Consider the following 25,187-nt stretch of genomic DNA (forward strand, 5'->3'; position numbering starts at 1 on the left):
CAGTGAAGTTTGCACTTCATACAGTTAATTCACAGTTAATATACTATGGTAAATGAAACTGAAACTATGTTGTTGGGGGCCTGGTGTTATATAATTAAGATTCATACTATTAGAACTGTGCAAAGCAAGGACTGCCTGCATTTAACATGATGTCTATAAACATTGCAGAACTGAAGAAGCAAGTTCAAATCAAACATGCAGGCTGAATGCCATGATGGATAAATAAAAAGAATACTAATTGGGACATGGTACAATGAAACTGCAGAACATGAAGGATAAAGAAAGAAATCTTAAAGGGTACCAGAAAAAAGATACTAAACTTGGAAGAAAAAAGATACTAGACCTACAAGCATTCTTCCCAACAGTAATAAAGAGCAGAAGACAATGGAATAATCTTCAATTTGCTGAGGAGAAAAACTGTCAACCTAGAGTTCTATACCCAGCTAAACTCTCTTTCTAGAATGAGGTAAGACAAAGGCATTTGAAGTTATGTAATGAGTAAGAGATGGCACCACACAGTAACCCTTACTGAAAGAACCTACTAAAAAATGTATTTTGCAAGAAGAAAAATTAACCCTGTGGAAAGGAGTGGGATAGAATAAATAATGGCACACACTGATATTAGTAAAATTTATTTGTAAATTTTTGTAAATGTATTTGTAAATGTTGTAACTTATTTAATACTAATAAGTTGACTCATGGTGAGTACCTAGATTATTTGTGCCAAGGAGATGTATCAGAATGGAGGCTGGCCATGCCAGAAAGACCAACCATGTGATTAGACAGCTCAGACTTTGACCCTGACATCCAGGAGGCAGAGGGGGACTAGATATTGAGTTAAATCACATGACCAATGATTCAATCAATCAGGCCTACGTAATGATACTACAATATAAACTGCTGATTATTAAAATAACTTTTTATGCAGAAACAAAAGGAACAAAAATTTTTAGGTAAAAATAGAAGGGAATATAAGGCTGTGTGTCATTTAGGATGCTTTTGGCAGTAAGGAACAGAAACGCTGACTCAAAACTGGTTTAAAGTATAAGGAAGTCTATTGTCTTGCAAAACAGTAAGCCCTCAGGTAGGATAGACCTCATACTTGATTTGTTTGGGGGCTCCACAGTGTCATCAATGGCCTGAATTCTTAACATTTCTGTTTTCCATCCTCAGGGTAGGCCTCATACTCAAGTTTCTAGCAAGATGGCTTTAACAGTGCTCATTAGGCCTCAGGAAAACTCTCTCTTCATGTTTTTAATGACTATAATTGGACCAATTTTTGTATTTTTATCCTTGACAAGAAGAAATGTCTTCCGACATTAATATACAGAGTAGGCTAGATTTAACAGGTTAAAGGTGCAGTCCTCCACAAGATTCCCCATGCTTCAGAAACCATCCACAAGTTCAAGGGTTTCTATGGCCATCCTCACTTTGGATCAACTAGCTACAAATCTGGTGGTACCCTAACTGCCCAGGTTTGATAATTTTACTAGAATAATGCACCAAATTCAGAGAAGTGCTATACTTAACAATTTTATTATAGGAAAAAGGAAACAAATGACAAGGAACCAGATGAAGAGATACATAGGACAAGGCATAGGAGGATTCAAAATGCAAAACTTCCACTGTCGACTCCCTATAGAATCAGGACATGTAGCCATCCTGGCACACTGATGTGTGACAATACATTGAGTATTACCAGCCAGGGAAGAACAGCTGAGCTTCAGTGTCCAGAGTTTATACTGTAGTATCATTACATAGGCCTAATTGATTGAATCATTGATCATGTGATTTAACTCAATATCTAGTCCCCTCTGCCTCCTGGATGTCAGGGTCAAAGTCTGAACTGTCTAATCACGTGGCTGGTCTTTCTGGCATGGCCAGCCTCCATTCTGAGACGTCTCCTTAGCACAAATAATCTAGGTGCTCACCATGAGTCAATTTATTAGTATAAAGTATGCAGACCCACCATGAATAACAAAGACATTCTATCATTTGGAAAATTCCAAGAATTTAGAGGCCACTTCTGATAAACTGGGAGCAAAGGCCCACCAAATTGCTTATTAAACAAGATATGGGGAATGGAATTAACCATTAGGGCAGATAGCTAAAACTTGGATAATAACCCTATAGTCTTACTAGTTTGAAGAACTGAAGGAGAGAGTTTGGAGAAACCACAAAAGCTGTGGAATAAGTGAAGAAATCCCACAAGGAAAAAGTCACAGAAGGGATGCCCAAAATTCTGTGTGTAAACTCTGCCTAAGTCTAGGAATGACTGGAATTATGCAAGTATGCTACAGATTCCAAAGAGCCAGTGAAAGCTAAAAGACATAAGGAGAGATTAGCTGCTCTTCTCTTTTCTAAAAAGACTAAAGTTTCGAATTTCAGTCACTCAAGCTAACTGCCTACCTAAACAAAAGATCAATACTTTTCAGAGGACCAAAATAAAATCCAGAATCTCTACAACACAATTCACAATAGCCAGGATACTATCCAAATTACTGGGCATCAAAAGAAACAAGAAAATAGGACCCATACTCCAGAAAAAGGTAATTGATTGAGACCACCAACCCTGAAATTATCCAGATGTTGGAATTAGCAGACAAGGATGTTCAAGCAACTAGTATAATTTACTCAATGTAATAAAAGACAATATGTTTGTAATGAATGAATGCAGACAAATAGAAACTAAGAAAGAACCTAGTGGTATTTCTAGAACTGAAAAATACCTGAAATCAAAAAAAAAAAATCATTGGATGGACTTAAGAGCAAAAAAAAGATACAGATAACATTAGACAGAGTTAGTGACTTTGACTGTAGATCAATAAAAACTATCCAATCTGAAAAACAGAAAACAATAAAAATAGCCTCAGTGACCTGTGGGACAATATTAAGTGGCCTAATGTATGTGATATTGTAGCCCCAGAAAGAGAGGAGAGAGGGAAAAAATAACAAAATATGAAATATAATAAAAAATTATAAAAATTTTGGACATGACTTTACAAGTGTAACTCCAAGCAAGATAAATTTAAAAAAACACATATAAACACATCAGAGTGAAACTACCAAAAACACAGATAAATATCTTGAAGGTAACCAGAAAAAAGCAACACATTACATGAAAAGAATGACATGAATAACTACTGACATCTCACCAGAAACACTAGAGACCAGAAGACAGTAGACCAACATCTTTCATGTGCTGAAAGAAAAAAAAAATTTTTTGACCTACAATTCTATATCCCATGAAAATATTCTTCAAGAAATAGAGGCAAAATAAAAATATTTTCTGATAAACTTAGTCCACCAGTAGATATGCATAAGAAATACTAAAAGAAATTACCTAGAAGGTAATTGAGACTTTCAGGAAGAAATAAAGAGGACCAGAAATTAAGTATGGAGGAAAATATAAAATACACTTTTTTCACAATGCATTTACTTAAGTCGTTTAAAACAAAAATTCCTTTGTTAAAAACAAAGGAAGTCAGAAACTAACAACCAGAAGAAATTAAGGAGACATAACAACTAAATGTAATATTGTGTCCTGGATGAGATACAGGAATAGAACAATGACGGTAGTGTACAAACTAGTAAAATCTGAATACAAAGTGTGGAGTTTAGTTAATAGTAATATGACAATATTTTTTGAGTATGACAAATGTATCATGGTAATGTAAAAGATTAATAATAGGGGGAATTGGGTGAGTGTAGGGACTATTTTTGCAACTTTTCTATTAAGCTATTCTAAAATTAAAAGTTTATTTAAAATATAACATTTTATTTGGGAATTATAATGGTCATACATGAAATATATATGACAACTGCTAGCAAAAAGAATAGTGAGTGGTACATGGACTTACAAGGTTAAAAGTTTCTTACATTTTACATGAAGAACAAGTGAAAAAAAAAAAGTGCAGATGAATAGCTAAAAAGCCAATAGGAAATGCAGAATTCTAAAACCATATTCACTTAACCCAAAAAAAGGCAGGAAAGGATAAACAAAGGACCAAAAAACAGAGGGGAAAACAGAAAACAAATAGCAAAGCAGTAGACCTAAATAGAACAATATCAACATACCATTAAATGTTTATGACCAGAGGAAAACTAAGATGGCAGCTAGGTGAGACAGGGCAAAAATACACCTCCGTGAAAAACACTAGATAAAAACTAGAAAGTGACCCAGAATACCGGTTACAGCGATGCGCCAGCTGGACGAGGTCTTCTAGTTCCACAGAGGCCATATACTTGGTGAGATCGGGAGTCTGCATTCTGAAATGAGTGAGTAAGCTGGCTGGGAGACCCACAGCCATGCGGCAGTCTGGGGAAGCCAGAGTTTGGTGTTTGGAGACCAACAGGCTCTTTCAAAAAAAAAAAAAAAAAAAAGGGAAAAACCCAGGAGTGGCTGCAGCTGCAATAGTGGGAACCACGCAGTAAAACACAGCAAGAGGGGGCTGGGCCAGCCTCTCGGTGTCTGGCCTGGAAGATAGCCCGCTGCAGATAACCTCGGGGCCGGGGGAACGGAGGGGAGAGCCGGAAGCAGAAAGAAACCTTCCGGGGTAGCAGCTGACTCCCCGGAGGGCTGGATAAACTCCTGCCCGGGGCCATGCCCACAGCCCAGAGCCCTGCCAGTTGTCCCAGAGCTGGGAAGGAGGATCTGTGCGAGGAGGGGGGTGTGGAGACGCCCCATTCGGCCATCTTTGCATCAGGCTGAAAGTGCCCCAGCACGGCCTGGCGGCCCGGGGCTTCCCTTGAGGGATGGTGCACACTGGTGACGTAGCATGGCATTCCCTCAGCAGAGATCCTGGAGGATCACGACTGGGCGGGGGGACCCGCTCAGAGAACCCAGGGACACTACACCAAGTCCGGTGGTTTGTGGGACAGTGAGAGAGAGGGTCTGGGGCTGAAATGAAATGAAGTCTTAGACTCTTGCAGTGCCTTGAATCCCCGGGAACCTGGGGGATTTGAAAATTAGAACTGTCCTTCCTCCCTGGCCACCCGTACACACACCTCACATTCAGGGCGGACGGCTCCAGCAACACACCCAAACTGAGTTCTCCAACTGAACCCCACAAGAATAATTTCCCCACACACCGTGGGAACAAGGTTGAGAACTGACTTGAGGGGTATAAGTGACTCACAGATGCCATCTGCTGGGTAGTTAGAGAAAGTGTACGCCACCAAACTGTGTTTCTGAAAAATTAGATAGGTATTTTTTTTTTTACAACTTGAAAGAACCCTATCAAGCAAAGCAAATGCCAAGAGGCCAAAAACAACAGAAAATCTTAATGCATATGATAAAACCAGACGATATGGAGAATCCAACTCCAAACACACAAATCAAGATATTGGAAGAGACAGAGTACCTCACACAATTAATCAAAGAACTACAATCAAGGAATGAAAACATGGCAAAGAATTTAAAGGACATCAAGAAGACCACGGCCCAGGATATAAGCGACATAAAGAAGACCCTAGAAGAGCATAAAGAAGACATTGCAAGAGTAAATAAAAGAATAGACGATCTTATGGAAATAAAAGAAACTGTAGGCCAAATTAAAAAGACTCTGGATATTCACAATACAAGACTAGAGGAAGCTGAATAACGTCTCAGTGTCCTAGAAGTCCACAGAACAGAAAATGAAAGAACAAAAGAAAGAATGGAGAAAAAAATAGAAAAAATCAAAATGGATCTCAGGGATATGAAAGATAAAATAAAACATCCAAACTTAAGACTCATTGGTGTCCCAGAAGGGGAAGAGAAGAGTAAAGGTCTAGAAAGAATATTCAAAGAAATTGTTGGGGAAAACTTCCCAAACCTTCTACACAATATAAATACACAAAGCATAAATGCTCAGCGAACTCCAAATAGAATAAATCCAAATAAACCCACTCCAAGACATATTCTGATCAGACTCTCAAATACTGAAGAGAAGGAGCAAGTTCTGAAAGCAGCAAGAGAAAAGCAATTCACCACATACAAAGGGAAACAACATAAGACTAAGTTGTGACTATTCAGTGGCCATCCATGGAGAGGAGAAGGCAGTGGCATGACATATTTAAAATTCTGAGAGAGAAAAATTTCCAACCAAGAATACTTTATCCAGCAAAACTCTCCTTCAAATTTGAGGGAGAGCTTAAATTTTTCACAGACAAACAAATGCTGAGAGACTTTGCCAATAAAAGACCTGCCCTACTTCAGATTCTAAAGGGAGCCCTACCAACAGAGAAACAAAGAAAGGAGAAAGACATATATAGAATTTTAACAGACATATGTAGTACCTTACATCCCAAATCACCAGGACACTCATTTTTCTCCAGTGATCACGGATCTTTCTCCAGAAGGGACCATAAGCTGGGACATAAAACAAGCCTCAAGAAATTAAAAAAAAAAAAAAATTGAATATACTCAAAGCACATTCTCCAACTACGATGGAATACAAATAGAAGTCAATAATTTTTGAACTGTAACTCCACTATTTACTTCCTACATGATCTAAAATACACAAACTCTAATGACAAATCAGTGGTTTTGAACTCAATGTAAAATATGTAATTTTAGACAACTATATAAAGGTGGGGGAATGAAGGAGTATAGGAACAGAGTTTATGTGTCCTATTGAAGTGAAGGTGGTATCAAAGAAAAACAAGATTGATATGGATTTAAGTGGTTAATGTTAAGCTCCACAGTAAACACAAAGAAATTATCAGAGAATATAACCATAGAGATGAAAAATAGAGTTTGGGTTAAGAGAAATGGGGGAAGGGGCAATGGGGAGTTAAGAAATGAGTGTAGGCAGACATAGGGGACTAGTGGTTTGATGGGTTGAGCCCTCTACCATAGGTTTTATCCTTGGGAAGACGGTTGCTGCAAAGGAGAGGCTAGGCCTCCCTATGGTTGTGCTTAAGAGCCTCCTCCCGAATGCCTCTTTGTTGCTCAGATGTGGCCCTCTCTCTCTGGCTAAGCCAACTTGAAAGGTGAAATCACTGCCCTCCCCACTACGTGGGATCAGACACCCAGGGGAGTGAATCTCCCTGGCAACGTGGAATATGACTCCCGGGGAGGAATGTAGACCTGGCATCGTGGGACAGAGAACATCTTCTTGACCAAAAGGGGGATGTGAAAGGAAATGAAATAAGCTTCAGTAGCAGAGAGATTCCAAAAGGAGCTGAGAGGTCACTCTGGTGGGCACTCTTACGCACACTTTAGACAACCCTTTTTAGGTTCTAAAGAATTGGGGTAGCTGGTGGTGGATACCTGTAACTATCAAACTACAACCCAGAACCCATGAATCTCGAAGACAGTTGTATAAAAATGTAGCTTATGAGGGGTGACAATGGGATTGGGAAAGCCATAAGGACCACACTCCAGTTTGTCTAGTTTATCGATGGATGAGTAGAAAAATAGGGGAAGGAAACAAACAAACAGACAAAGGTACCCAGTGTTCTTTTTTACTTCAATTGCTCTTTTTCACTCTAATTATTATTCTTGTTATTTTTGTGTGTGTGCTAACGAAGGTGTCAGGGATTGATTTTGGTGATGAATGTACAACTATGTAATGGTACTGTGAACAATCGAAAGTACGATTTGTTTTGTATGACTGCGTGGTATATGAATATATCTCAATAAAATGAAGATTAAAAAAAAAAAAAAAGAAATGAGTGTAGTGTTGCTGTTTGAGGTGAAGGGAAATGTCTAGTAATGGATGATGGGAAAGAGCATTACAACATTCTAAATGTGATTAATCCCACTAATGGAAGGCTAGGGAGGGGGTGGAATGGGAAGATTTATGCTGTATATATGTCTCCACAATTGAAAAAAAAAAAAGACAGTCTAAATAGATGACAATTGAATGCCAAGGATGAACTTGGATGGGATTGCAGGATAGAGGACAGGTGGCTCAATGGGACACAGTTGAGACATAAGGAAAAGGGAATATAGAATGTAAGCTTCGTATCATTGTTGAATCTCTTGTACTTCTTAGCTGCACTTAATGGGATTGCACAAAAGAATGTTCTTGTTCATGGGAATTGTATACGTGAATTATAGCGTATGTTCAAGGATGTGTGTAGCTAACTCTCATATGTTCAGAAGACAGAGCAATAGATGATGGATGATAGGGATGGAGGGAGGGAGGGAGGGAAAGAAGTAGCGATGTGACAGCACATTAAAGTTGGTGGATTGAGCTATCGGGGGAGGGGGGTCAGGGTATAATGGAATTCTGTGTATGGGGTTAGTATTGTTTTTGCAACTGTTCCTATAACTTTGAATTTATTTCAAAATAAAAAATAAAATGTTTATGACCACTTATTGTTTATGATCTAAACATTCCACTTAAAAGCAGAGACAGTCACATTGGATAAAAAAGCAAGAACTAACTTGTGGTATCTACAAGAGACACATTGTAAATATGATGGGACATTTAGTTTGAAAATTAATGGACACAAATTATATATCAAATAAACAGTAAGTATAAGAAGGGTGGAGTGCCTAGATGAATATCAGATAAATTAGACATGAAGACAAAGAGTGTTATCAGAGATAAATCAGGGCATTTCATGATAAAAGTGACCATCAGGAATGTATTACAATAATAAATATATGTGTGTCTAATAATAAGGATTCGTAATACATTAAACAATTTTTCAGAAATAAAGAGAGAAAGAGATAGATAAATCCAAATCATATCTGGAGATTTTTTTAAATCCCCAGCAATTGGGAGAAAAATAGACAAAAAAATACATCAAGGACATAGAAGATCTGAACAACTCTACCAACCATCTTGATATAATTGTAACATATAAAACTATTACATCCCAAAACTAAAAAATACACATTCATTTCAAGAACACATGTTATGTTAACCAAGATAGACCATATGATGAGCCATAAAACAAATCTCAATATATTTAAAAGGACTGAAATCATATAAAATATGTCCTCTGTCCATAATGTACTTAAATTAAAAAATAAATAATATATCAAGAAACTCCTCAAATATTTGAAAGTTAAACCCACTTCTAAATAATTCATTGGTTAAAGAAGAAATCACAAAAAAAGGTACAAAAAAATGTTTAATTGAATGGTAGTGAAAGTAAAACTTAAAAATTGTAGTATGATGCTAAAACAGAGTTAATAGTGAAATTTATAGTTTTAAAATGGTGTTCCAGTTTGCCAAAGCTGCCGTTATGCAAAATACCAGAAATGGATTGGCTTTCATAAAGGGGATTTATTTGGTTACAAATTTAAAGTTCTAAGGCCATAAAAGTATCCCTACTAAGATATCAACAAGAGGATACCTTCACTGAAGAATGGCCAATGGCATCTGGAATACCTCTGTCAGCTGGGAAGGCATGTGGCCAGCATCTGCTGGTCCTTTGCTCCAGGTTGCATTTCAATAACAGGGAGAAATGGAAAATTCACAAATATGTGGAAATTAAACAACATAATCTTAAAAAAACAGTGGGTTAAAAAGGAAATCAGAAGCAAAATTAGGAATTATCTTGAGGCAAATGAAAATGAAAACACAACATACCAAAACTTATGGGACGCAGCAAAGACAGTGCAGAGAGGGAAATTTATAGCTCTAAATCCTCACATTAAAAAAGAAGGAAGACTTCAAATCAGAGCCATAACCTGAAAACTGGAAGAACTAGAGAAAGAAGAGCAACCTAAACCCAAAGCAAGCAGAAGGAAAGAAATAACAAAGATTAGAGGAGAGATAAATGAAATAGAAAAAAATATAAAGAGATCAACAAAACCAAAAGTTGGATCTTCGAAAAGATCAATAAAATTGACAAACCTTTAGCTAGACAGATGAAGAAAAAAAAAAAAAAGAAGATACAGATAACGAAATCGGAAATGAAAAGGACAGTACTACCGAGCCCACTTAAATAAATAGGACTATTAGAGGACATTATGAACAACTGTATGCCAATAAAGTAGATAAACTACATGAAATGGACAAATTCTTAAAAACCCACAAACTGTCTAAATTGACTCAAGAAGAAAAAGAAGATCTCAACAAACCAATTACTAGTAAAGAAATTGAATCAGAAATGACAAACCTGCCAACAAAGAAAAGCCCAGAACCAGATGGCTTCCCAGGGGAATTCTACCCAACATTCCAAGAACACTTAACTCCAATTCTGCTCACTTAACAAAAGACTGAAAAGAAAGGAACATTCCCTAACTCATTCTGCAAGTCCAACATCACCCTCATGCGGCCAGAAAAGACACCACACAAAAAAGGAAACTACAGACCAATTTCTTTTATGAGTATAGATGCAAAAATCCCCAACAAAACACTAGCAAACAGAATCCAACAGCATATTAAAAGAATTACACACCATGATAAGCGGGATTTATCCCTGGTTTGCAAGGTCGGTTCAACATAAGAAAATCAATTAAAGTAATGCACCACATTAACAGAATGAAGGGGAAAAAAACACATGACCATATACATACATATACATATATATATATACAGACACACACACATATATACACGTTTCAAATTCCGGCTGCCCAGAAAACCCAAGCTTGAACTTTGATTAAGATAGTCCTGGATTGCTAGTGCCCCAGACTTCTGGAAGAGTCAAACAAAAATCCTCTCTGGCAAAGGATAACATATCCTAGGCTTTGACTTACTTTTAAGACTAATTTTTCAAATACATTGCCTAACACACAAAGAAAATCAAGCACACTGGTAGAAAAAGCACCAAGTGTGAGAACCAGCAGAAACAACAGACAATATAACAGACCAAGAGTGACTTCAAATATTGAAAATAGAAGCTATAGACTGTAAAACAATATGTTAACTCTAAGGTGTTTTAGTATCCTGGGCTGCTCAAACAAATACCACGTAATGGGTTGATTTAAACAATGGAAATTTATTAGCTCATGGTTTTGAGGCTAAGTCCAAATAAAGGCATCATCAAAGGGATGCTTTCTTCCCAAATACTGCCATTCTGTGGCTGGCTGTGGCCCATCCTTGGTCCTGGGCAACTCTGTCACATGGCAATGCACATGGCAGCCTCTCCTGGCCTCTCTGTTGTCTTCCAGGTTCTGATGAATTTCAGCTTCTTGCTTCCTGTGGCTTTCTCTCTCTATCTGTCTGAATATCATTCTCTTATAAAGGGCTCCAGTAATAGGATTAAGACCCATCCTGAATGAGGTATGCCACACCTTAACTGAAGTAACCTCATCAAAAGTCCTACCTATAGTGGGTTCACATCTACAGGAATGGATTAAGTTTAAAGACTTGTTTTTCCGGGGTACACAGCGTGAAACCACCACAGAAGGTTAAACCCAATTTTGAAAATTTTGGCTGGAAATTGATGAACTATAAGAAATGATAGCAGATTTGAAAAACAGTCAAACAAAAATTTTAGAAATGAAAAATAAAGTACCTGAAATTAAAAGCTCATTGAATATATTTGGCAGTAGACTAGACATAGCAAAAAAATCAGTGAACTAGGAAAGTAAGTGAAAAGAAATAGGTCATGAAGCACAGAGAAACCAGAAAATGGGGGAAGGAGAAAAGATAGAGAAAGAGATAAGTAGATACAGTGTACATGTAATTGAAGTCTCAAAGGATGTGTGAGAGAGTAAGAGCAATAACTGAAGAAACAATGGTTGAAAATTACAAAAAAAAATGATGACAGATATCCACCAATTCAAGAAGGCTAACAAATCCCAAGCTGGATAAATAAAAAGAAATCCTCATTTGGACTCAATATAGTAAAACTGCAGAAATTCTAAAGAACGTATGTGAGACAGAGGAAAAAAATATAAAGTCTTATTTTCAAGAAGGAATAAAGAGCAAAGAAAGTGATAAATAAGTGGGTAACTTTAAATTAATATTCACTGTATAAAATAAAAACAATGTCTTATGGGGTTATAAAAATATAGAATATAAACATGTAACGAGAATATTATGTAAGTTGTGAAGAGAGAAATGGAGGTACAGTGTTCTAAGAACTTAATGTCCAGAAGGCAGGTAAACACTAATTAATATTAATGTTTGATAAATTAATGATGAATGTTTAATTTCTAGTGAGCCACTAAAACAGTAGGAACATTGTATATCATCTATAATTTTATAGAAGACAGACTAGTAGAGTCAAAAAATAATAGGCAAGATACCAAAAATGGGTCATTAAACAACAGAAAGCAGACTGTGGTCATTCATCCTCCACCTTCCATTCCTAATTCCTAGGAGAGACAAGAGTTAACCACTTGTAATATAGTGTCCAATAACATTTCTAAGCTATGTTAGTCTAAATTTATGTGGAATTCACTTTACAAATATTATGGTATATACTGTTTTGCAACTTGTTTTTTCTTTACTATATTATGGATATATTTCCAAATTAACAAATATACCTTACATACATACTTTTCATTGGGCGTAAACGATGTATCGTAATGGGTTTATCCATTTCCCTATTTAGGGAAATGCAAATAACTTTTTTGCTTGTTTGTCTTTTTATCCTACTATGTTCAATATTATAATGTATATCATATATATATGTAGTATACTGATTCTATTTGATAGATTTCTAGGTGTGGCATTGTTGAGTCATCGGCTATGCACACTTTATTTTTCCTTTAAATTAAAGAAAATTTGTTCATATTTATTAGTTTTGTTTTTAAAAGAAATTATAGGTTTTCAGAAAAATCATGAGGAAATTACATATACCTCCCTCACACTTGTAGTTTTCCCTATTATTAACACTTTGCATTAGTATGGTACGTTTGTTACAATTGATGAAACAGTATTATAATTATACTATTAACTATATCTATAGGTTAAATTAGGGTTTACAATTTTTGTTACATAGTTCTATGGTTTTGTTTTTAAATTATTCAGATAACATATATACAACCTAAACTTTCCCATTTTAACCACTTTCAAATATACAATTCAGTGCTATTAATTACATTCAGAATATTGTGCTATCATCACCACCATCCATTTCCAAAACCTTCCATCATTCCTAACAAACCTCAGTATCAATTAAGCATTAACTATCCATTCTCTACCTGTACTCGGGCTCCTAGTAACCTGTATTCCAATTTCTGACTATGAATTTGCATATTCTAATTAATTCATATAAGTGATAATATTTGTCCTTTTGTGCCTGGCTAATTTCACTCAATATGATGTCTACAAGATTCATCCATGTTATAGCATGAATCAGAACCATATTTTTACAGCTTAATAATATTCCATTTTATGTATATACCATATTTTGTTTATCCATTCATCTGTTGATGGATATTTCAGTTGCTACCATCTTTGAGCAACTGGGAATAATGCCACTATGAACACCGGTGTGCAAATATCTGTTCCATCCCTGCTTTAAATTCTTTGGGGTATGCTAGAAGTGGGATTGCTGGGTCATATGGTAATTTTATACTTCACTTTCTGAGAAACTGCCAAACTGTTTTCCACAGCGGCTGCAGCATTTTACATTCCCACCAACAATGAACAAGTGTTCCTATTCCTCCACAGCTCTCTGACACTTGTTATTTTCAGTTTCTTTTTAACAGTAGCCATTCTAGTTGGTATGAGATAGTATCTCTTTGTGGTTCTTTCTCTCTCTTTCTTTCTGTTTCTCTCTCTCTTTTTCTTCTTTCAAGTTTGTAATCTTTACTTAATCACACAACATCAAGAACTGTTTAGTTTCAGAGAAGTGCCCCATTTCATCACCTGGATCAGTTCTCTTTCCCCAATGCTCCACAATGTAGTGTAACCAAACAATGTGTTCCTCTATAACAGAATGATTAAACTATTCTGTTCAATAACTGCACTTGCTTTTCTTGTGCTGTTTGGAAAGGAAAAAAAGAATAAAACAAGAAAGCAATAAAATCCAAACCTTTTGCAAGGCAGCTGGTGCTTGTCCTTCCAGGGCATTTTTACTGCAGTTTCTGCTGAGTCCTGCCCCTTGCCCTACAACATCATGAGAGAAGAGGCAGCAGGATAGATTTGGTCATCTACACTGGAGTGGAGAGTAAACCAAACACAAATATGGATCACAAGTGAATTCCGGCACATTTTTAGATTATGTTAGAGATATCACCACATTCACTGAAAAGGCAAAGGATTTTTTGGAGGGAGGTATTGTCTGTAAGCAGAATGAACCATCTCATCTACTCTTGAGGAGCCCCATGAGGTAAACACAAAGGAGCCAGGGGACCTCAAGGAATGTGTTGGTTCAGAAAAGGCAACCTTCCCTGTGGCTTTGATGGTGCCTTCACTACCTGAGCTGGCCTCTAGAGTTGTTGATGCCAGAGTAGGTGCCCAAGCCAGGAGGGTGCCAGCCAATACAGACCCTCATTGTGGTTTTGATTTGCATTTCCCTAATAGTTAATGATGTTGACTGTCTTTTCATGTGCTTATTGGCCATTTGTGTATCTTTGGAGAAATATCTACGTAAGTCTTTTGTCAATTTTTCAATTGGGTGTTTGTCTTTTTTGCAGCTGGGTTGCAGGATTTCTTTATATATTCTCTTTTATTTTTATAGTTATTCATTTTTAATTGTGGTACAATATATATAACACAAAAATCATTTTAACTGGTTTAGGTGGACAATTCTTTGACATGAAGTGCACTGACAATACTATGTAACTGTTACCACTAATTCAACTATTTTCATCATCCCAAACCAAAACTCATACTCATTTAGAAATAATTCCCCATTCCACTCTCCACCCTTGGTAACCATTATTCTACTTTCTGACTCTATGAATTTGCTTATTCTAAGTATATCATAAAAGAGAAATCATACAGTATTTGTCCTTTTGTGTCTGGCTTATTTCAGTCAACGTGATATCTCAAGGTCCATCCACGTTGTAGCAAGTACCAGCACTTCACTTCCTTTATGACTGAATAATATTCCATTGTGTGGCTATACCACATTTTCTGTTGTCTATCCATTCATCTGTTGATAGATACTTGGGTTGCTTCCACCTTTTGGCTATCATGAATAATGTTGCAATGAACATTGGTGTACAGATATCTTTTGGTGTTCCTGAATTCAATTCTAGGTGTAGAACTGCTGGGCTATATGCAATTCTATGTTTAACTTTCTGAGGAACCACCAAACTATTTCTACAGCAGTCACGCCATTTTACATTCCCACTAACAATGTACAAGAGTTCCTATTTGTCCACATCCGCACCATCATTTACTAATTTCAGTTTTTTAAACAACAGCCATCCTAGAGAGGATGAAGTGGTAGCTCATTGTAGTTTTAATTTGCATTTCTCTAATGGCTAATAATATTGAGCATGTTTTCCTGTACTCATTGTCCATCTTCTTTTGACAATTTTCTATTCAAATCCTTGACCCATTTTTAATTGGGTTATTTGTCTTTTTTGAGGTTTAATATCAAGAATATATTAAACCTTTATCAGATATATGGCTTCAAAATATTTCCTTTGCTGTCTTTATAATGTCCTTTGATGCATAAAAGTATTTTATTCTGATGAAGTACTTTTTATATATTTTTTCTCTTGTTGTTCATGCTTTTGGTGTAAAATCTAAAACTCCATTGCCTAATACTAAAGTCATGAAGATATTCTCCTATGTTTTCTTGTAAGAATTTTATAGTATTAACTCCTACATTTAGGAAATCGATCCATTTTGAATTAATTTTTCATATGGTGAGAGATAAGGGTCACATCAATTCTTTTGCATGTGGATTTCCAATTGCCCCAGCACCATTTGTAAAAGAGACTATTCTTTTCCCATTGAATGGACATGGCACCCTTGTCAAAAATCAACTGGTCATGTATGTGTGGATTATCAATGGAGTCTCAAATCTATTCCATTGGTTTATATGTCTCTCCTCATGCCAGTGCCATACTGTTTTAATTACTGTGGCTTTGTAGTAGGATTGTTTTGGCTATTTGGGGGCTCCTGCAATTCCATAGGAATTTGAAGATCAGCTTTTCCATTTCTGTAAAAAGGCTGCTGGAATTTTGATAGGAATTACACTGAATTTATAGATCACTTTAGGAAGTATTGACATCTTTACAATATTAAGTCTCCCAATCTATAAACAGGAGACAGCTTTCCATTTATTTAGGTCTTATTTAATTTCCTTTAACAATAATTTGGAGGTTTCAATGTACAAGTCTTTCTTCCTCAGTTAAATTTATTCCTAAGTATTTTATTCTTTTAGATTGTGTTGTAAATGGAATTATTTTCTTGATTTTTGTATCAGATTGTTCATACTGTTGTATAGAAACCCATCTTTAAATATTCTGGATATTAAAACATTATCATATATGTGGTTTCCAAATATATTCTCCTATTCTGTAGATTGTCTTTTTACTTTGAAGATAATGTCCTTTGATGCATAGTAATGTGAAGTCCCATTTATCTATTTTTTTTTTCTTTTGGTGCTTGTCCTTTGTTGTAAAGTCTAAGAAACCATTGCCTAACACAAGGTCCTGAAGATGTTGCCCTATGTTTTCTTCCAGAAGTTGTATACTTTTCTTTAAACTTTTTATTTTATAATAATTTCAAACTTACAAGACAGTTGCAAAAATGATACAAACTCCATACAGGGAACTCCAACATTTCTCATCTCCCTAGATACCCAGATCTCTCCAGTATATGGTGTGAGGTAGGGGTCCACTTTCGTTCTTACGCAAATGGAGATCCAGTTTTCCCAGCACAATTTGTTGAAGAGACTATTCTTTCCCAATTGAATGGTCTTTTCCCCCTTTTTCAAAAATAAGTTGGCCACTTCCAGGAAAGTGGCAGAACAGGGAGGGAGCTGCAGGGTTCACTCTTCTCCCAAGAGCAACAAGTGGACAGGCAGAAACTGAATCAACTGTTCTGGGGCTCCAGAGACCAGGGGAATTCTGTGCAGTATCTGGGGAAGTGCAGGACAAAGAGACTGAGAAACTGTGGTGAAAGAGTGAGTAATTCTGGCCACAGCTCCTGGCTTCCATCTTCAACCCTTAAAGCCAGCAGGTTCAGGCAGTCTGATCCCTGCCTGTTCAGCTGCTGAGGACTGGGACCAACATGGGAGTCCTCTGCACCAAGTAAAGATAAGGACACAGCCCAATACCAATCCAGCTATTGGCTGACAAATTAAGACCACTGGATCCTCCATTCTAGCCTGTCCTGGTCAGGACCCAATGTGTCATTGTTTCCACCATGTAAGAGATGGAACTGGCAAAGGGTTAAAAATAGCCTGCTTTACTGGGCTGAGGGGAATAGACAAAGAGCATCATCTGCTGGGCAGGTCAAGAAATAAAACTTTGGAAAAATGTCAAAATGGGGTTATGGCAAAGCGTGCCGTCTGCTGGGCAGGTAAGGAAAGTGTAACCTTGGGAAGCTGAAGAAAAAAAACAGGCTTTTTTTTTAAGACTCTTTCTTGAACCTATCCCCAGAGTCCTTTGGATCTGGTCTGTGCCACCTGCACAGGTATCTGCCACTGTTTTTGCTGTGAACTACTGATGAACCAACTGTCAAAGAAGAACCTTGACATGAACTCAATCAACAACAAAATCCTAGACAAAGGAGAGAAAACTGACCTTCAGAATAAACCCATCAAGATAATCATATGCCCAGATATCAGCAAAAAATTACAAGCCATACTAAGAAACAGGAAGATCCCAAGCAAAGGAACAAATTAAAAAGTTGGAGGTAAGACAGAATTTGGACTAACTACTCAAAGATGTTCAAACAAATCTCCTAAATCAATTCAAGGAGGTGAAGAAAATATGGATAAGGAGATAAAGGATATTAAGAAGACATTGGGTGAACATAAAGAACTTGAAAGCATGCAAAGAAGAAGAACAGATCCCATGGTAATGGAAAGGCACAATAGATGAGATAAAATATACTAGAGGTATACAGTAACAGATTTGAACAGGCAGAAGAAAGGGTCAGTGAGCTAGAAGATAGGACATCCAAAATCGAATAGACAAAAGTATAGATAAAGAAAAGAATGCAAAAAATGGAGGTTTGCAGGGAATTGAATGACAGCACAAAACATACAAGCATAAGCATCATGGCTGTCCCAGAAGAAGAGCTAGGAAAAGGGGCAGAAAGAATATTTGAGGAAACAATGGCTGGAAATTTCTCAACTCTCACAAAAGGCATAAATACACATATCCAAGTGCACAATGTACTCAAAACAGAATAAATTCAAATAGAACCCATTCTAAGATATACTAATCAGATTGTCAAATGCCAAAGATGAAGAGAGAATTCTGAGAGCAGCAAGAGAAAAGCAATTCACCACATACAAGTGATACTCAATAAGAAACCATGGAGGTGAGAAGATAGTGTATGATATATTTGAGATACTGGAAGAGAAAAATTTTCAGCCAAGAATTATTTAGCCAACAAAACTGTCCTTCAAAAATGAAGGAGAGTTTAAAATATTCACAGATAAACAGAAGCTGATGAGTTCATTAGCAAGAGACCTGCCCTACAAGAAACACTAAAGGGAGTTCTTAAGGATAAAAAGAAAGGAAAGGAGAGAGGCTTAGACAGGAGTGAAGAAATGAAGATTATCAGTAAGGGTAACTAAAAGAATAAAAAAGGAAGAAAAAAGAAATGAAAAAGAAAAGTCAAAGGATAAAATGATTGAGGTAAGTACTGCCTTTACAGTAATAACATTGAATATTAATGGATTAAACTCCCCAATCAAAAGACACAGATTGGTAGAATGGATAAAAAAATATGATCCATCTACATGTTCTCTACAAGAGACTCATTTTCGATCCAAAGATACAAATAGGGTGAAAGTGAAAGGCTGAAAAAGATAATTCCATGCAAACAGTAACCAAAAAAAGAGCAGAGTAGCTATACTAATATTGGACAAAATAGACTTCAAATGCAAAAATGTTATGAGACAAAGAAGGACATTATGTATTAACAAAAGGGGCAACTTGCCAAGAAAAAATAACAATCATAAATATCTATGCACTTAAACATGTGCATCAAAGGACATGAGACAAACACTGGCAAAACTGAAGGGAGTAATAGACATCCCTACAATAATAGTTGGAGACTTCACTACACCACTCTCATAAATAAATAGACCATCTAAACAGAGGATCAATAAGGAGACATAGAACTTAAATAATATGATAAATGAACTGGACCTAACAGACATATATAGAACACTGCACCCCAAAACAGCAAGATATACATACTTCTCAAGTTCTCATGGATCATTCTCCAGGATAGAACAAATGTTCGGTAACAAAATAGGTCTCAATAAATATAAAAAAAACTGAAATTATGCAAAATACTTTCTCTGATCATAATGGAATGAAGCTGGAAATAAATAACAGGCAGAAAACTGGAAAATTCACAAATATATGGAGATTACACAACATGCTCTTAAACAATCAGTGGGTCAAACAAAAAATTCCAAAAGAAATCAGTAAATATGTTGAAAGAAAATGAGAACAGAATGTAACAAAACTTATGGGATGCAGCAAAGGTAGTGCTGAGAGGGAAATTTATAGTCCTCAATGCCTACGTTAAAAAGGACGAAAGAGCTAAAATCAAAGACCTACCTAGAGACCTGGAGGAACTAGAGAAAGAACAGCAAACTAATCCCAAAGCAAGCAGAAGGAAAGAAATAATAAAGATTAGAGTAGAAATAAATGAAATTGAGAACAACAACAACAACAAAAAAAACAATAAAGAGAATCAATAAAACCAAAAGTTGGTTCTTTGAGATCAATAAAATTGACAAACTCTTAGCTAGACTGACAAAGAAAAAAAGAGAAGAGATGCAAATAAATAAAATCAGAAATGAGAGGGGAATCATTACCACTGACCCCAAAGAAATACAAAACGATCTTAAGAACATGATACAGAACTGTATGCCAACAAATTAGACAATTTAGATGAAATGGACAATTTCTTAGAAACAAACAGCCTACACTGACTCAAGAAGAAATAACAAGTAAAGAGGCTGAATCAGTCATCAAAAACCTCCCAACCCCCTCTCTCTCTGGCTAAGCCAACTTGAAAGGTGAAATCACTGCCCTCCCCGCTACGTGGGATCAGACACCCAGGGAAGTGAATCTCCCTGGCAACGTGGAATATGACTCCCGGGGAGGAATGTAGACCCGGCATCGTGGGATGGAGAACATCTTCTTGACCAAAAGGGGGATGTGAAAGGAAATGAAATAAGCTTCAGTGGCAGAGAGATTCCAAAACGAGCCGAGAGATCACTCTGGTGGGCACTCTTACGCACACTTTAGACAACCTTTTTTAGGTTCTAAAGAATTGGGGTAGCTGGTGGTGGATACCTGAAACTATTAAACTACAACCCAGAACCCATGAATCTCGAAGACAGTTGTATAAAAATGTAGCTTATGAGGGGTGACAATGGGATTGGGAAAGCCATAAGGACCAAACTCCACTTTGTCTAGTTTATGGATGGATGTGTAGAAAAGTAGGGGAAGGAAACAAACAGACAAAGGTACCCAGTGTTCTTTTTTACTTCAATTGCTCTTTTTCACTCTAATTATTATTCTTGTTATTTTTGTGTGTGTGCTAATGAAGGTGTCAGGGATTGATTTAGGTGATGAATGTACAACTATGTAATGGTACTGTAAACAATCGAAAGTACAATTTGTTTTGTATGACTGCGTGGTATGTGAATATATCTCAATAAAATGAAAAAAAAAAAAAAAAAAAAAAAAAAAAAAACAAAAAAAAAAACCTCCCAACCAAATAAACCCAGCACCAAAAGTCTTTACATATGAATTCTACCAATCAATCTAAGAAGAATTAATACCAATCCAGCTCAAACTCTTTCAAAAAATTGAAGAGGATGGAACACAACTTAACTCATTCTCTGATTCCAACATGACCCTAATATCATAGCCAAATAAAGACACTATGAGAAAAGAAAATTGCAGACCAATTTCTCCAATGAATATAGATACAAAGATCTATATTTTTGTACAAAATACTTGCAAAAATATTTTTAAATAAAAAAACAACAGCAAATTGAAACAATACACCTTGGCAAAGTGAGTTTTATTCCAGGTATGCTAAGGTGGATCAACAAAAGAAAATACACCACCTTAACAAATCAAAGGGGAAAAACCACATGATCATATCGATCAATGCAGAAAAGGCATATGACAAATTCCAGCATCCTCTCTTGGGGAAAACACTTCGAAAGATAGGAATAGAAGGAAACTTCCTCACCATGATAAAGGGCATATATGAAAACTCCACAGCTAACATCGTACTCAATGATGAGAGACTGAATGCTTTCCCTCTAAGATTGGGGAACAAGACAAGGATGCCCGCTGTCACCAGTTACTCAAAAGTACACTAGAAGTTCTAGCTAGAGTAATTAGGCAAGAATGAGAATAAAAAGCATCCAGATCAGGAAGAAAGAAGTAAAGCTTTCGCTATTTGCACACATGATCCTATATTTACAAAGTCCCGAAAAATCTATGACAAAGCTACTAGAGCTAATAAACGAGTTCAGCAAACTTGCAGGAAACTCAATAAACACATGAAAATCATTCATATTTCTACATGCTAATAATGAGCAATCTAAGGGGGCAATCAAGAAAAAAAAATTCCACTTACAATTGCAATGAAAAGAATCAAACATCCAGGAATAAACTTAACCAAGGATGTAAAGGACCTGTACACAGAAAGCTGCAAACATTGCTAAAAGAAATCAAAGAAGACCTACATAAATGGAAAAACATTCCACATTCATGGATTGGAAGGTAAATGTTGTTAAGAGGTAAATTGCACCCTAATTGATTTAGAGATATGATGCAATTCCAATCAAAATTCCAACAGTCTACTTTGCAGAATTGGAAAAGGCAAATGTCAAATTTATTTGGAAGAGTAAGGGGCCCTGAATAGCCAAAAATATCTTGAAAAAGAAACACATTTCTTGATTTTAAAGAATAAAACAAATCTACAGTGGTCATAACAACCTGGTACTGGCATATAGACAAATTGATAAATGAAATAAAATTGCAAGTTTAGAAACAGACCCTCAGATCTATGGTCAATTGTTTTTTTTTTTTTTAATTTAATTTTATTGAGATTGTTTACATACCATATAATCATCCAAAGATCCAAAGTGCACAATCAATTGCCCATGGTACCATCATACAGCTGTGCATCCACTCACCACAATTAATTTTTTTTTAATTTTTAGAAAATTTTCATTATTCCAGAAAAGAAATAAAGACAGAAAAAGAAAACTAAAGTCCTCCCATACCCCTAACCACCCCTCCCTCCATTACTGACGTATGGTATTGGTATAGTACATTTGTTATTGATGAAAGAATATTAAAACACAACTAACTGTAGTACATAGTTTGCAATAGGTATATTTCCCCCTATATATCCCACTATTATTAACTTCTAGTTAACAGTGTCATACATTTGTTCATGAAAGAGATTTCTAATATTTGTACAGTTAATCACAGACATTGTCCACCACAAGACTCACTGTTTTATACATTCCCATATTTTAACCTCCAACTTTCCTTCTAGTGACACATGTGACTTCTGAGCTTCTCCTTTCCACCACATTCACACACCACTCAGCACTGTTAGTTATTCTCACAATAATGTGTTACCATCACCTCTGTCCATTTCCAAACACTTAAGTTCAACCTAGTTGCTCATAATAAGCAACTGCTCCCCATTCTTTAGCCTCGTTCTATATCCTGGTAACTTATATTTCACATCTATGAGTTTACATAGTTCATATCAGTGAGACCATACAATATTTGTCCTTATGTGTCTGACTTATTTCACTCAATATAGTACCCTCAAGATTTCTTCATAAACAGTTTTTTTTTAAGATGGTTTTGTTCACCCACCATACATTCCATCCTACATAAACAATTGATGGTTCCCAGTATAATCACATATTTATGCCTTCACCACAAGTTATTCCAGATTATTTACTAGCTGTTCCTGGTTGTTCAATAATTGTTCCAGGGGGAAAAAATAGCTTCCACTTCTCTCTATGCCACAATCTTCTTCCCTTGATTTGGTTTTTTATTTAAAATATTTTTTTTAAAATATTTAATTGATTGTTTCATTAAAGTGAAACAATATCTCAACTCTATCTTGATTGAGGTGTAAGTTTTTCCTTTGACTGGGCCATATCTTCATTTTTCCTAGTGTAGTTTATAGATTTCTGTTGTCTAGGCATCTGGTTTCCTTGGTTACCCCAATCAGATTTTCCCAGATCAGGGCAGGTTCAGATCTGAGAATGGGGTTATATTCAGTTTCAAGTCTGCCTGAGGGTGTGTCTTGGAGATTGAAAGACTTTCATGTGAGGCCTCTAGCCACTGTGCTTTTCCCAACCTGCCCAGCAGGTGATGCCTGTCAGCCTGTCGCTCCCAACTGGTGTAAGGAGGTGTGGCCCCTTTAGTTTCTGTTTAGGCTGTTTTCCCCCAGGCTCTGGGGTCTGAGTTCTGAAGGGAAGGTGGGAGTAGAGATGGGGCCCCACCTCCTTCCTCTTAGGGAAGATACACCCCCTATGGAGCTATCTTCTACATATGAATTTCTCCTTTCTCTCTGTGACTCTGTTATCTCCACCCCTGTCTGGGTCAGAGCACTGTGAACTGAAAAATGGCTGAGGCTCTCTCCAATGGGCCACTTAGGTTGAGAGAGGGAAAAAAGGGAAAGAAAGCCCCCTTTCAGAGCCAGTCCATGACCCCCAGTTTCGCCCATTGGTCAGGGAAAACACCCGGTCTTCTGGCTCCCTTTCCCAGGACACAGGAGTTTTCTGTCTCTTTAAGTTCAATCATCACTAAAAGCTTCTGTTTGTTTGGGGTTTGTCTTTGTTTGTACCTTGAATTCAGCAGTCCACATTTGTTAGTTAACACGCTAGTTGGAGATGGGCTGAGCTATATTCGCTTGCTCTCAGCAGGGACTGCTGGTTTCTCCCACAGCGAGGTTTTGCAGCTCAGCCTGCCATGGGCGGAGAGGGCTCCCAGCATGCGTCCACAGTTTTTACTTACAGATTTTATGCTGCGATCTCAGCCATTCCACCAAATCCAGGTTGGTGTACAATGTGTGAACAGTCACAGTTGTCCCCCAGCAGTTATTCCAGATTAACTAGCTGTTACTGGTTGTTTGTTAGCTGCTCCATGGGACTAACTAAATTCCACTCCTCTCTATGCTGCCATTTGCCCCTCCTATGGTCAAGTGATTTTTGACAAGGCTGCCAACTCCACTCAACTGGGACAGAACTGTCTCTTCAATAAATGATGCTGGGAGACAGGTTATTCATATCCAAAAGAATGAAAGAGGACCCCTAACTCACATGTTATACAAAAATTAACTCAAAATGGATGAAAGAACTGAATATAAGAGCCAGGACTATAAAACTCCTAGAAGAAAATGTAGGGAGGCATCTTCAGGATCTTGTGGTTAATGCTGGTTTCTTAGACTTTACACCCAAAGCACAAGCGATAAAAGAAAAAAAATAGATAAATTGGAACTCTTCAAAATTGAATATTTTTTGTGCTTCAAAGGACTTTTCAAGAAGGTGAAAAGGCAGCCAACTCAACAGGAGAAAATATTTGGAAACCACATACTCAATAAGGGTTTAATATCCAGAATATATACAAAAATCCTACAATTCAATAATAAAAAGACAGCCCAATTAAAAAATGAGCCAAAGACATGAATAGACATTTTTTTCAAAAGAGGAAATACAAATGGCTAAAAAGCACATGAAAAGATGCTTATCTTCACTAGCTATTTGGGAAATGTAAATCATAACAAAAACCCTAAAGAATACCCAAATCCCTACCTGAGGCTCTAACAAAAGTTTCACTCACTAAGTTTATTCTTCAGAAAATGAAATCCTTCAGAGAACTCCTATACCAGCTAAGTCCCAAAGCCTAGAGGCAATAGCCTCTCCAAGAACATCAACCAGATGTGTCTGCCCCTTTTCTCATAAAGTCGACACTCCTTTTCTACACGAACAAGTTATGGTGGTCACTGCCTAGACATCCCTGAAGATTAGGAAACTGATTAAATTAAAGGAAGGGGTAGCAACAGACAAGATGGAATTTAACAAAGGATTATGAATGCTGAATCTCTATATAATTTTGTTTTTCTCAGTTATTAGAGTAATAGGATAGCTAGAAGGAAAGAACTGAAATGGTGGAGCTGTAACCC

The sequence above is a fragment of the Choloepus didactylus genome, chromosome 1 (assembly GCF_015220235.1).
Source record: "Choloepus didactylus isolate mChoDid1 chromosome 1, mChoDid1.pri, whole genome shotgun sequence".
Classification (NCBI taxonomy): domain Eukaryota; kingdom Metazoa; phylum Chordata; class Mammalia; order Pilosa; family Megalonychidae; genus Choloepus; species Choloepus didactylus.